This window comes from Papio anubis, chromosome 1 (assembly GCF_008728515.1).
Source record: "Papio anubis isolate 15944 chromosome 1, Panubis1.0, whole genome shotgun sequence".
NCBI lineage: Eukaryota > Metazoa > Chordata > Mammalia > Primates > Cercopithecidae > Papio > Papio anubis.
Window position 1 is genome coordinate 53793937 of NC_044976.1, and position 12338 is coordinate 53806274.

A 12338-nucleotide genomic window follows, 5' to 3' on the forward strand; every position below is an offset into this window, starting at 1 on the left:
CACTCCTGGAAGCGCTGCTGAAATTTGCTGGGAAGCTGCCCTCTGGGATGTCAGTGAAATGTGCTAAGCTATGAGCATAACTGGATGTCCTTTACAAGTCGGTTGCTACTCACAAAGAGCAAGCAGGTAAGCATGTGGAACCAGGAAGAAAAGTCCCTTGTAGTGGGCCTCTAGTGCCCTCTACTGACAAAGCATAATATAATACCAGCTGGTGAAGGAGAAATGTTCATACGGTCCAGCTCTAGCCTCACAAGACTGGGCAGTTGAAGGATGAATGTGGCACTGAGAGGTGATACACTGATGACTGGCACAGTAAGTATTAGAACCTATGAAAACCCAGGCTTATCTGACACAAAACCCAGATTTTTTCTACTATAACACTGCCTGATATGGTTTGGCTGTGACCCCACCCAAATCTCATCTTGAATCTTAATCCCCATAATCCCCACGTGTAAAGGGCAGGACCAGATGGAGGTAATTGGATCGTGGGAGTGGCTCCCCCATGCTTCTCTCATGATGGTTAGTGAGTCTCATGAGCTCTGATGGTTTTATAAGCATCTGGCATTTCCTCTACCACCCTGTGAAGATGGTTCTACTTCTTATTGGCCTTCCACCATGATTGTGAGTTTCCTGAGGCTTCCCCAGCAATGTGGAACTGTGTGAGTCAATTAAACCTCTTTCCTTTATAAATTACTCAGTCTTGGGTTTTTATTCACAGCAGTGTGAGAACAGACTAGTACACTGCCTTTTTTTTTTTTTTCAGTGCGTATGATTTTTATTGGAACATGGCCATGTTTGTTTACATATAGTCTTTGTCTGCTTTCACACTTCTACTGAAGAGATGTGTACTTGTGACTGAGACCTTAGAGTGCTTACATTCTGCTCAGCACCCTACAAATCTCAGTGATGGAGTTATAATGCCACAACGTTTTGAGGGTTGTGTGTATCTCTTTACTTCAACATTTTATTTAGTTTAACTGCCAGTTCATATCCAGAACACTGACTTTTTTGACCTTTAGTCTTCCCATCTCTACACTGGCAACAACAATACTTATACCTCATAGTAGGCTGCATGTATCAAATGAGATGATATAAGTGTAGGTTTGGGACATGACAGAAGTTCATTGAGAGTGGCTTACTGGCCTGCCTTTTTGATAGAACTCTGTAAGAGATGTGAGGCATATTCAAGTCCGTTTATCTAATTTCATAGGGGACAAAACTGAGGTACAGATAAACATGATTTAGCTCAGGTCTCAACACTAACAATGGTGTTGAGGACAATAATTAGAATCTGGGCCACCTGATGTTTATTTCATTTATATTCTTAGTCAAACTCTGCAGCTTCAAATTTGAAATCTTAGTTAGGGTTGAAGTAGGGAGAGGGTATAGTTCCATGTGAAATTATTTAACAGTGGCTGGCCTTACACTGAGGCCAATATCAAGACTTAAAAAAAATTTACGAGAAGAAAAGGCCATTTTGACCAGTTCAAAATTTTTTCTTAAAGATCAAGTTAGAGTTTTTATTTTATTACCAAATTCACAACATGTGACAAGTCAAATTCATTAACAATAATAACGTTTTGACATGGAGAGGAATAGAAATAAATATTCCATTGCCATAAGAGTGTCCTCTTGGACTTCTCATTTCCATCCCCAATTTCCTCCTGTAATTGCTTGGAGACCTGGTAACAATATTCCAGCCTGAGTCATCTGGGAAGGCTACAGTCTCTTGCTCAGTTTTTCAAGAGTTTCCGCTTGTGGGTTTCTCTTTGCATCTACATATTCTCTTTGGGGGATTGCAAACGTAAATCTGGTTTTAGCTGTGTCCTCCAAACTAATAATTGCCAAACCACTGTCTTTGGGTCAGACCTCTCTGACCACCTTCAGATCTCCCTTTCTAATGCCATCTGGGCATGTCCACATACATTTCTCCAGGCACCTTAACCTAGTAGTCCCTCCCACAATGAGCTCAGCATTTGCTTCCAGACCTGTTGCTCCTGCCTTTTGTCACTTCTTACTGCACTTTGAGTTTTGATTCTAGATTCCTATCATGAACCACAGGCCCTGCCTATGTTGGTCTCTGCTACTCTCTCTCATTCATATTGTGCCACTCTTCCTTTTACTCATTTTCTTACTTTTTCATTTACATCTTCAAAAGCCTTTCCTGCCCCAAGGTCTTCAAACAGGATTTTTTTTATTTGTTTGTTTTTGTCTGATGTACTTGTTCTCTGACTCTCTGTCTGGTTAATTTCTTTTCATTCACTAGGCTTTAGTTTAAATTTAATGTCTCCAGAGAGACTTTCTCTAAGTGCTCCTGCCCAGTTGTAAATTGGAACTTTCTTATTATTCTCTTTCATGCCACTTGTCCTACTTTGTAAGGGTGTGTTTATCTTTTTTTTTTTTTTTTTTTTTGAGACGGAGTCTCGCGCTGTCGCCCAGGCTGGAGTGCAGTGGCCGGATCTCAGCTCACTGCAAGCTCCGCCTCCCAGGTTCACGCCATTCTCCTGCCTCAGCCTCCCGAGTAGCTGGGACTACAGGCGCTGCCACCTCGCCCGGCTATTTTTTGTATTTCTTAGTAGAGACGGGGTTTCACCGTGTTAGCCAGGATGGTCTCGATCTCCTGACCTCGTGATCCGCCCATCTCGGCCTCCCAAAGTGCTGGGATTACAGGCTTGAGCCACCGCGCCCGGCTGTAAGTGTGTGTTTATCTAAGTGTTTATTTGATCAATGATCTTCACCACCACACTTCAGAAGACAGGGTTCCTGGCCAGTTTCACTTACCAATAAATCCCTAATACCTGCACAGTGTGCTTGACATATAGTGGACCTTCAGTAAATGTTCATTAAATAAATGAAGAAGTAATTTGTTGTTATATACAACTCTGCTTTTCTCTTCATTTTTCAAATAAAAATGACTGGCAACTTCTTTTAACATTACCTCCTAAATATTTCTCAAGCTACTCCTTTTCTCTCCATCTTCATTGCCAATTCCATGATTTAGGCCTCCTTATTTTCTCACTGGTGCTATCAGAGCACATTTCTAATTGGTCAGTGCATTGCAATTCTTGCTCCTCTCCACAGCTACCAAAAATATCTTTTTAGAATAAAAATCTACTTATATCACTTTACTGTTTAAAAAACTCTCAGTTGCTACTCATTACGTCTTGAAATGTGACCAAGATCTTCTGTAAGGCCTTTCTGACCTTCAAAAATTGGTCTTGCTTTACCTTTCTCCACCTTCGTTTCCCTTTACTCTTTGCTGGAATGTAAGCTCCATGAATACAAGAGTATTGTCTGTTTTCTTCACTGCTGTATCCACACTGCTTATGTGTCAGTTAGCTATTGCTGTATCACAAACTATCCTCAAATACTTAGTGGCTTAAAACAACAACCATTAATGATTTCTTATGAACCTCTAAATAAGCATGATCTATTAATCTGGGCCAGACTCGACTGATTTTGGCTGGGCTAGCTCATGTCTCTAACATGTATCACATCAGTTGGAAGGTTGGCTAGGTGCTGGCTGGCTTAGGATGACTGTGATGGGAAGACTCAACTTGCTGTATGTGGCTTCTCAGCCCCCAACAAGTTATCCCAGACTGCCTGGTGTGTGTATGTGAGGGGCAGGAGGGTGGCGAGGTGTCCAAGAGGGGAAGTGGAAATATGTAAGTGTTTTCTCAAGCTTCTACTTATGTCAAGTTTGCTACTGTCTCACTGGACAGGGCAAGACATGGCCAAGCCCAGAGCCAGAATGGAAGAGACTGCAAAGTTACCAAGCCACTGGTAAATATAGGAAATCTATTCTTTGGGGCCACTAATGCAATCAGTCAGCTACAGTCTAGAACAATGCCTGGCACAGTGTGGTGTGAAATACATGCTTTTAAAATGAATATGTGATACTTTCTGAACATCTTGAATGAGCACAGTCTTTTCCATAGTCATACCAGAATACAGGCTGACTCCTAACCTGTGGTTCTCAATCTGAAGGTCATGATTAGACCTTGAATGTTCATGAACACCCTGAAGTTGTAGGTAAATTTTTGTGTGCTTGCACCTCTATGTGTTTCTTTGAAAGACAGTATTTATATCTCTCACCAAATTCTCAAAGAGCCTCTGCCTACACCAAGAGTTAAAAATCACTTTTAAAACCAAATAGACTTTTATATATTTTTGCTTTTGTATATGGTGTTTCCTTTGTTAATAGGCTCTTCTTTCCTTTCCCAAAATTGGCATGTTCCTATTCATCCATCAATGATGAATGGAGTTGGTTATCTTTTTGTCTGACCATACAAAAGAGGAAAAGAAGTCCTCATGCCCAAAACGTGTTATTGAAGATGAATAAACTTAAAATGAGGACAATGGCTTCATAGAGAATCATAAAAGGCCGAGATTCGGTGGGAAATTATTTTGAAAATGGAACAAAAAATTGTCATGTTTATTTAATAAAATTGAGTTGCATTGCAATTATATGTGAATGCTTATGATGAACCAAGAATGAATCAATTGTTTCTTCAGTACAGTTATCCCAATACATTGTATGCTAGCAAAAATGTATTCTTTACCTTTGGCCTTTGCAGCATGATCAACAACAGAGTAATTTTGTAAATATAGTAACAGTCTTATTAAGTTTTCCTTGAGCTTTGTTTATATTAGAAATATTTTCCTTTGAAGCACCTATCATGTCATTATCCTTTTTGATTTTCTTCGATGGCTAATGTGTCTAATTCTGCCATCTGTGATCTGCCAAATGTATCTAACTCTGCCAGATTATCACTTATTGGTGATTCTGCTTGTGATTTATGCAGTTCTTCTGTGTTACTTTCCTTGACTTCATGACATCCTGCATCTTTGGTAAATTGCAGTATTCTTTTGTGGGCCATTTGCATTTTATATTCCTTGTATTATAGAAGTGGTACATTTGGCCACGAAGGAGAAGACTTCCACCATTCCAGACACTTCTTTGTGGGTCATAATCATCAGTGTCAAACAGCATGTGTGTGTGTGTGTGGGGGGGGCGGATAGTGCTCTTTGAATGAGGGTTAAATTTTATAAATAGTAGGTGATATGGTTTGGCTCTGTGTCCCCACCCAGATCTCATGTTGAATTGGACTCCCATAATTCCCACATGTTGTGAGAGGGACCCAGTGGGAGATAATTTGAATCATGGGGGCAGTTTCCCCCATACTCTTCTCATGGTAGTGAATAAGTTTCATGAGATTTGATGGTTTTATCAGGGATTTCCACTTTTGCATCTTCCTCATTTTTCTCTTGCCACCACCCATGTAAGAAGTGCCTTTTGCCTACCGCTGTGATTCTGAGGCCTCCCTAGCATATGGAACTGTAAGTCCAATTAAACCTCTTTGTCTTCCCAGTCTTAGCTATGTCTTTATCAGCAGCATGAAAATGGACTAATACAGTAAATTGGTACCAGTAGAGTGAGCGTTGTTGAAAAGATACCTGAAAATGTGGAATCGACTTTGGAACTGGGTAACAGGAAGAGATTGGGATAGTTTGAAGGGCTCAGAAGAAGACAGGCAAATGTGGGAATGTTTGGAACTTCCTAGAGACATGTTAAGTGGCTTTGTCCAAAATGCCGATAGTGATATGGACAATAAAATCCAGGCTGAGGTGTTCTCAGATGGAGATGAGGAACTTGTTGGGAACTGGAGCAAAGGTGACTCTTCTTATATTTTAGCAAAGAGACTGGTGGCATTTTGCCCTGCCCTAGAGATTTGTGGAACTTTGAACTTGAGAGAGATGATTTAAGGTATCTGGAAGAAGAAATTCCTAAGCAGCAAAGCATTTGAGATGTGACTTTGGTGCTGCTACAGGCATTCAGTTTTATAAGGGAAGCAGAGCATAAAAATTTGGAAAATTTGCAGCCTGTCTATGCAATGGGAGACCCATTTTCTGGGGAGAAATTCAAGCTGATTACAGAAATTTGCATAAGTAGCAAGGAGCCTAATGTTAATCCCCAAGACCATGGGGAAAATGTCTACAGGCCATGTCAGAGAACTTCATGGCAGCCCCTCCCATCACAGGCCCAGAGGCCCAGGAGGAAAAAGTGGTTTCATGGGCCAGGACCAGGGTTCCTGTGCCATGTGCAGCCCAGGGACTTGGTGCCCTGTGTCCCAGCTGCTCCAGCTATGGCTGAAAGGGGCCAAGGTAGAGCTTGGGCTGTGGCTTCAGAGGGTGCAAGATCCAAGTCTTGGCAGCTTCCATGTGATGTTGAGCCTGTGGGTGCACAGAAGTCAAGAATTGAGGTTTGGCCTAGATTTCAGAAGATGTATGGAAACGCCTGGATGCTCAAGTAAAAGTTTGCTGCAAGGTTGGGGCCCTCATAGTGAACCTCTGCTAGGGCAGTGCAGAAGGAAAATGTGGGGTCAGAGCTCCACCACAGAGTCTGTACTGGGGCACCACCTAGTGGAGCTGTGAGAAGAGGGCCACTGTCCTCCAGACCCCAGAATGGTAGATCCACTGACAGCTTGCACCGTTCACCTGGAAAAGCCGCAGACACTCAATGCTAGCCCATGAAAGCAGCCAGGAGGGAGACTGTACCCTGCAAAGCCACAGGGGCAGAACTGCCCAAGGCTATGGGAACCTACCTCTTGCATCAGCGTGACCTGGATGTGAGACCTGGTGTCAAAGGAGATCATTTTGGAGCTTTAAAATTTGACTGCCTCACTGGATTTCACACTTGCATGGGCTGTGTGTACCACTTTGTTTTGGCTGATTTCTTCCATTTGGAAGGGCTATATTTACCCAATACCTGTACCCCCATTGTATCTAGGAAGTAACTTGCTTGCTTTTGATTTTACAGGCTCACAAGTGGTAGGGACTTGCCTTGTCTCAGATGAGACTTTGGACTGTGGACTTTTGTTTTGTTTGTTTTTTGAGATGGAATCTTGCTCTGTCACCCAGGCAGGAGTACAGTGGTATGATCTTGGCTCACTGCAACCTCCACCTCTCAGGTTCATGTGATTCTCCTGCTTCAGCCTCCCGAGTAGCTGAGACTACAGGTGCACACCACCAAGCCTGACTAATTTTTGTATTTTTAGTAGAGATGGGGTTTCACCATGTTGGCCAGGCTGGTCTTGAACTCCTGACCGCAAGTGATCTGCCCACCTTGGCCTCCCAAAATGCTAGGATTACAGGCATGAGCCCCACGACTGGCTGGACTGCGGACTTTTGGGTTAATGCTAAAATGAGTTAAGACTCTGAGGGACTGTTGGGAAGGCATGACTGGTTTTGAAATGTGAGGACATGAGATTTGGAGGAGCCAGGGGTGGAACGATATGGTTTGGCTGTGTCCCCCACCAAATCTCATCTTGAATTGTACTACCATAATTTCCATGGGTTGTGGGTGGGACCTGGTGGGAGATAATTTGAATCATAGAGGTGGCTTCCCCTATACTGTTCTTGTGGTAGTAAGTCTCACGAGACTGGATGGTTTTATCAGGGGTTTCCACTTTTGCATCTTCCTCATTTTCTCTTGCTGCCACCAGGTTAGAAGTGCCTTTCACCTCCTGCCATGGTTCTGAGGCCTCCCCAGCCATGTGGAAGTGTAAGTCCAATTAAACCTCTTTTTCTTCCCAGTCTCGGCTATGTCTTTATCAGCAGCATGAAAACAGACTAATACAGTAGTACAATAGTGAATATTTTCATGACTTTGCCTCCAACCTGACCTCCTAATGGTGGGAAGTCTGACGATGAACACTCAGGCCCTGAAGATGTCCTATAGAAGTCTGCTTCTCAGAGCTTGCCTCTCCCCATATTTATTCCCCAACATTCCTTACACTGGAATCCTTATGAACTGTTTTTGTTTTCTGAATCTAATAAATGTCCCCCATGCTAAAGGTTGTCCAAGAATGCTGGCCTCCCAGTGGGGCCCAAGCCATCCTTTCTGGGCATGGTCTTGTGAGACAAAGAACACGTTCTCTCTTTTGGTCCCTTGCATTTTCCAGGTCATGCCTTACACAGACCTGTAGAATATTGGAACCAGATGGACAACATTTATTAAGGGTCTATTCTGTGCCAGGAATTTTTTCATATGTGCTGACATTTGACCTTCAGAGTTTTCCAATGAGGTCACTGTCTTTTTCATCCCCATTTTAGAGATGGGTGTATTAGTCCATTCTCAGGCTACCATAAAAACTGCCCAAGACCGGGTAATTTATAAGGGAAAGAGGTTTAATTGAATCACAGTTCCGCAGGGCTGGGGAGGCCTCAGGAAACTTACAGTCATGGTACAAGGGGAAGCAAACACATCCTTCTTCACATGATGGCAGGAAGGAGAAGTGCTGAGAAAAAAGGTGGGAAAAGCCCCATTATAAAACCGTCAGCTCTCTTGAGAACTCACTATCACGAGAACAGCATGGAGGTAACTGCCCCATGATTCGATTACCACCCACTGGGTCCCTCCCATGACTTGTGGGGATTATGGGAACTATAATTCAAGTTGAGATTTGGGTGAGAACACAGCCAAACCATATCAATGGGGCTCAGAGAGAGTAAGTGACCTTTATCAGGTCACACACCAAGGAGTGGAGCTGGGGTAAAGACTGTTGTCCTTTCCTAACTCCAGGCTCTTTCCCTCAATTCACAAATGAGCAGACCTGGGCTTAGGAAAGGCCTTGCCTGAGGCACATCAGTAGGTTAGTGGTGGGACTAAAACTAGACCACATGCACTCTAGCTCCCTGTTTATCTTATTCCACTCTGCTTTTCTTCTTAGACTTGTTATTGTATGGCTATTGTTTCAGAAGAAGAAAACTAATTTCACATGAAATTATTTAAAAACATCCACACGCTTACATAGTTGCATAACCAAAATGTTCCATTTTATTTACAAGTGGTTTTTTTTAGCCTTTTAAGACTTTCAATGATACATTTATTTCATTACTGAATTGGCAACATATGATAACTCAAAATTCATCTGATTCATCAAACTTTCAACACTCTTTGACACAGGGAATATATTGTACTGAGATTTCATTGTCCTAAAACAGCCACAAAAATTGATATGTGATCAAAGAGAAGTATCTGTCTAGAAGCCAGGTTTTCTGATTCCAAGTCTATTGCCCTGCCCAAACTCATATTATTTATTAAAGAAAGTTATATTTTTTTACTGATTAATATGAAAGCTATAATTAGATAGTACTTGCTATGTGCCTGACACTTTCAACGTTACTTTGCATATATTAAATCATCTAATCCTTAGAATACCTACCATACGGTAGGTATTACCATTTCTATTTTATAAACAGAGGCATTCACAAGGGAATATATTGATAATATTAAACATTCACATATATTTTCCAGTTTTTGTAAAGATTTATTTTCTACTTTTAACTCTGGAATTACTACTCCCCCTGAATTTCCTTCATGTTCCAAGATGTTATGCTAGGGTTTGATAATGTGTGAGGCGTCAGCTAAGATGCTTTTGACTGTAAGGAATAGGATACCTGCCTAACAGTGGCTTTAAGAAGTAGGCAGTTCTAAGCTGGTTCAGTGGCTCAATAAGTAAAAATACCCATCCTCTTTCCACCCTTCTGTTCCTCTTTCCTAGAGCACTGGCTTTTGTCTTCAGGTTTGTTGCCTCGGGATTTAAATAGTCCTACCTTAGTTTTAGTCCTAAAATGTCTAATTTTTAGAGACAGAGTCTTGCTCTGTCAACCAGGCTGAAGTACAGTGGTATGACCATAGCTCACTGCAGCCTTGAACTTCTATTCTCAAGGAATCTTCCGGCTTCAGCCTCCCTAGCAGTTGTGACTATAGGCACACACCACTACACTTGGCTAATCGAAAAAAAAAATTGTAGAGATGAGGTCTTGCTTTGTGGCCCTAGCTGGTCTTGAACTCTAGCCTCAAGTGATCCTCCTGCCTCAGCCTCCCAAAGTGCTGGGATTATAGTTGTAAGCCATAACACCCAGCCTCGAATGGCAATTTTCAAAGGCAGGAAGCCAAGGGATGGCCAGAGATGCCAGAGTATCATCTCTGTCTTTGTCGCTTTTTATCAGGGAAGAACATTTTTCCCACAAGCCTTCCTGTATTTTTTTTTTTCTTAAATATCACTGAGTTGAACAAAGTCACACAGCCACTCCTACTTGTAAGGAAGGCTGGGAAAAAGTGAACTTTGTATTTTTAGCTGTGGTGTGTGTGTGTGTGTGTGTGTGTATGTGTGTGTGTAGCTGTCACCACGAAAAAAGTGGGAAGGAAATGGCTATTGGGCAGTCAACCAACAGTTTCTATGATATACAGTAAATTGTTAGTGGATAATTATCTTTCAATGTGGTCTCCAATGGGTAATCTTGGGAGGTTGTCAAGTTAAATGGTAGAAGTTCACGGTTACTTTGAACATTTAGATGTCATAATTCTATGATTTGAAAATGCTCAGTGGATCAGGAATCTTTTCTCTCTCTCTAGCAACTATCCTTCCTGTGAGGTTTTTGTATGAGAATATGGGTACCACTTCTTGCCTTTTCCCTTGTCCTACAGTTTATTTTAGCTGAAGAGTGTAGGTGGAATAAAGGACCACCGTGAGGCAACCTCAGAACCCTGGGACTGAAACAAATAAAAATACTCATTACATAAAATGAGATCAGTGGTGAGATGAGCCCCCTCAGAGATGGATTTGTCCCAGGCCCAGAAAAGGAAGAGCAGGTGTGTAAAGAGGGCCTCAGCATCATCCTGAGGGAGGGGTGGCTGGGGACATCTCTGGGAACTCGGCCCTTCCTTCATGGGAACATGCCCCAGGCATTGTTGGCTTCTTCTGGGAGCCCTCATAGAGGGAGAGCTCTCTCTGTGGGCCCATCCTCAGAAATTGCAAAGCAGATGTTTGCTATGGGGAGGTAAATGTTTTCCCTTCTGTCTTATTTTCAAAGATCAGCAGAGAGGGCTGTAAGATCAACTGTCTAGCCTGCCTAGTTTGGAGGCCGGTTTGCTGGTAGGCCCAGGGCTAGCATGCCCATTGCTACCTTCTGTCTGCTTCTCTGATGGGCAAAAATGTTTCTTTTGGTGTGATCTGGTGGAGGTCAGCAGGGGAGGGGAGGGGAAGGGTCTCTTCTGTCCTTCTAGAGTTTGGTCCTCACTCTACATTGTGGAGGCAGCAAAATGCAGTACTTTCTCCAGAGAACGGCCACATTCTTACTCCTGGAGTTAGACTGAAGAGAGGCAGAGAGAGCATAGCCAGCACCTTGCCTGGAGCCAGGGCTGTAGCATTCACCTGTCTGGCAGGTATGCAGGGAGCTCCTGCTCTATGCCAGGTGCCCAGTGAGTAGTCAGCCCAACAGAAGAGTCAGGGCCCCACACCTCTAAGTCTAGTGCCCTTTGCTCTATTCATGTGAAAAGAAGAAAGAGACTTAACACTGAGCACATTCTATATGCATGGCATTGTACTGTTCCTATTTTGCTGGTAAAGAAATGGAAGATCAAACGTGGGTACATGATCACAGCTACACAGGAGGTAGTGAAATCAAGGCTCAAACTCAGATTAGTCTCTCTCTAAAATTCACCATCTTCCCACTTCACTCAATAAGCTCAACTCAGAAGACAGAGCCTCACTCGTCCAATCCTTTCGGTGAGAACCTGCTGTGTTTTAATTTTCCCATGATGGTGAGGAGAGAGGAAATGTTAGCTGTTCTTTGCACCATTACCTCCTGATGTAAATGTAGAGCATAGGAGAAGAGAAGAACTTCACATCCATTTAGTTCAGCTCAACTCAATTCAACCTTTCTCAGCACCCACTGCCACCAGGCACAGTGTTGTGCAGTAGAACCTAGAGATGAGCATGGCATGGCCTTTGCTCTTACAGAGGACATTGTGATGTTCCAGCACCACACACAGGACTTCCAAAGTGGGTCTTACAAGGTTCAAGGTATTTGGGAAGGTGATCTGTCCCAGAACCCCTTGAGGAGACTGTAAAAGTCCAGCTAATCCAAGGTTTATCCTAGACTTGAAGAATCTTGGCCTTCGGGAGCAGAGCTGTGAATCTGCATGTTCACAAGCCCCCGGTGATTCTGATGCATGCCAACGTTGTGAACCTTCCTGTTATATGGACATAGTGGAGAGAAAAAATACAAGAAACTGTAGTTGTTATTCCTCAAGGTAGGGGCAGGATGACATCCCAGATAAGGACAGACTTAGAGAAGGGAGGAGGAACTTCACAGTAATTCCTTGTGGGACTCATCTGTCAGGTACAGCAGGCACAGTGCCTTGGGCACACACGACTTTCAGTGGACCAAGGCAATATTTTAATTTCTCTCAAAATCAGAAGGAAAAAAGCCCCCTGAACATGGAATGTTTTAGTTTTTTAGAAAAATGTTTTAATTTTTTTCCGTAT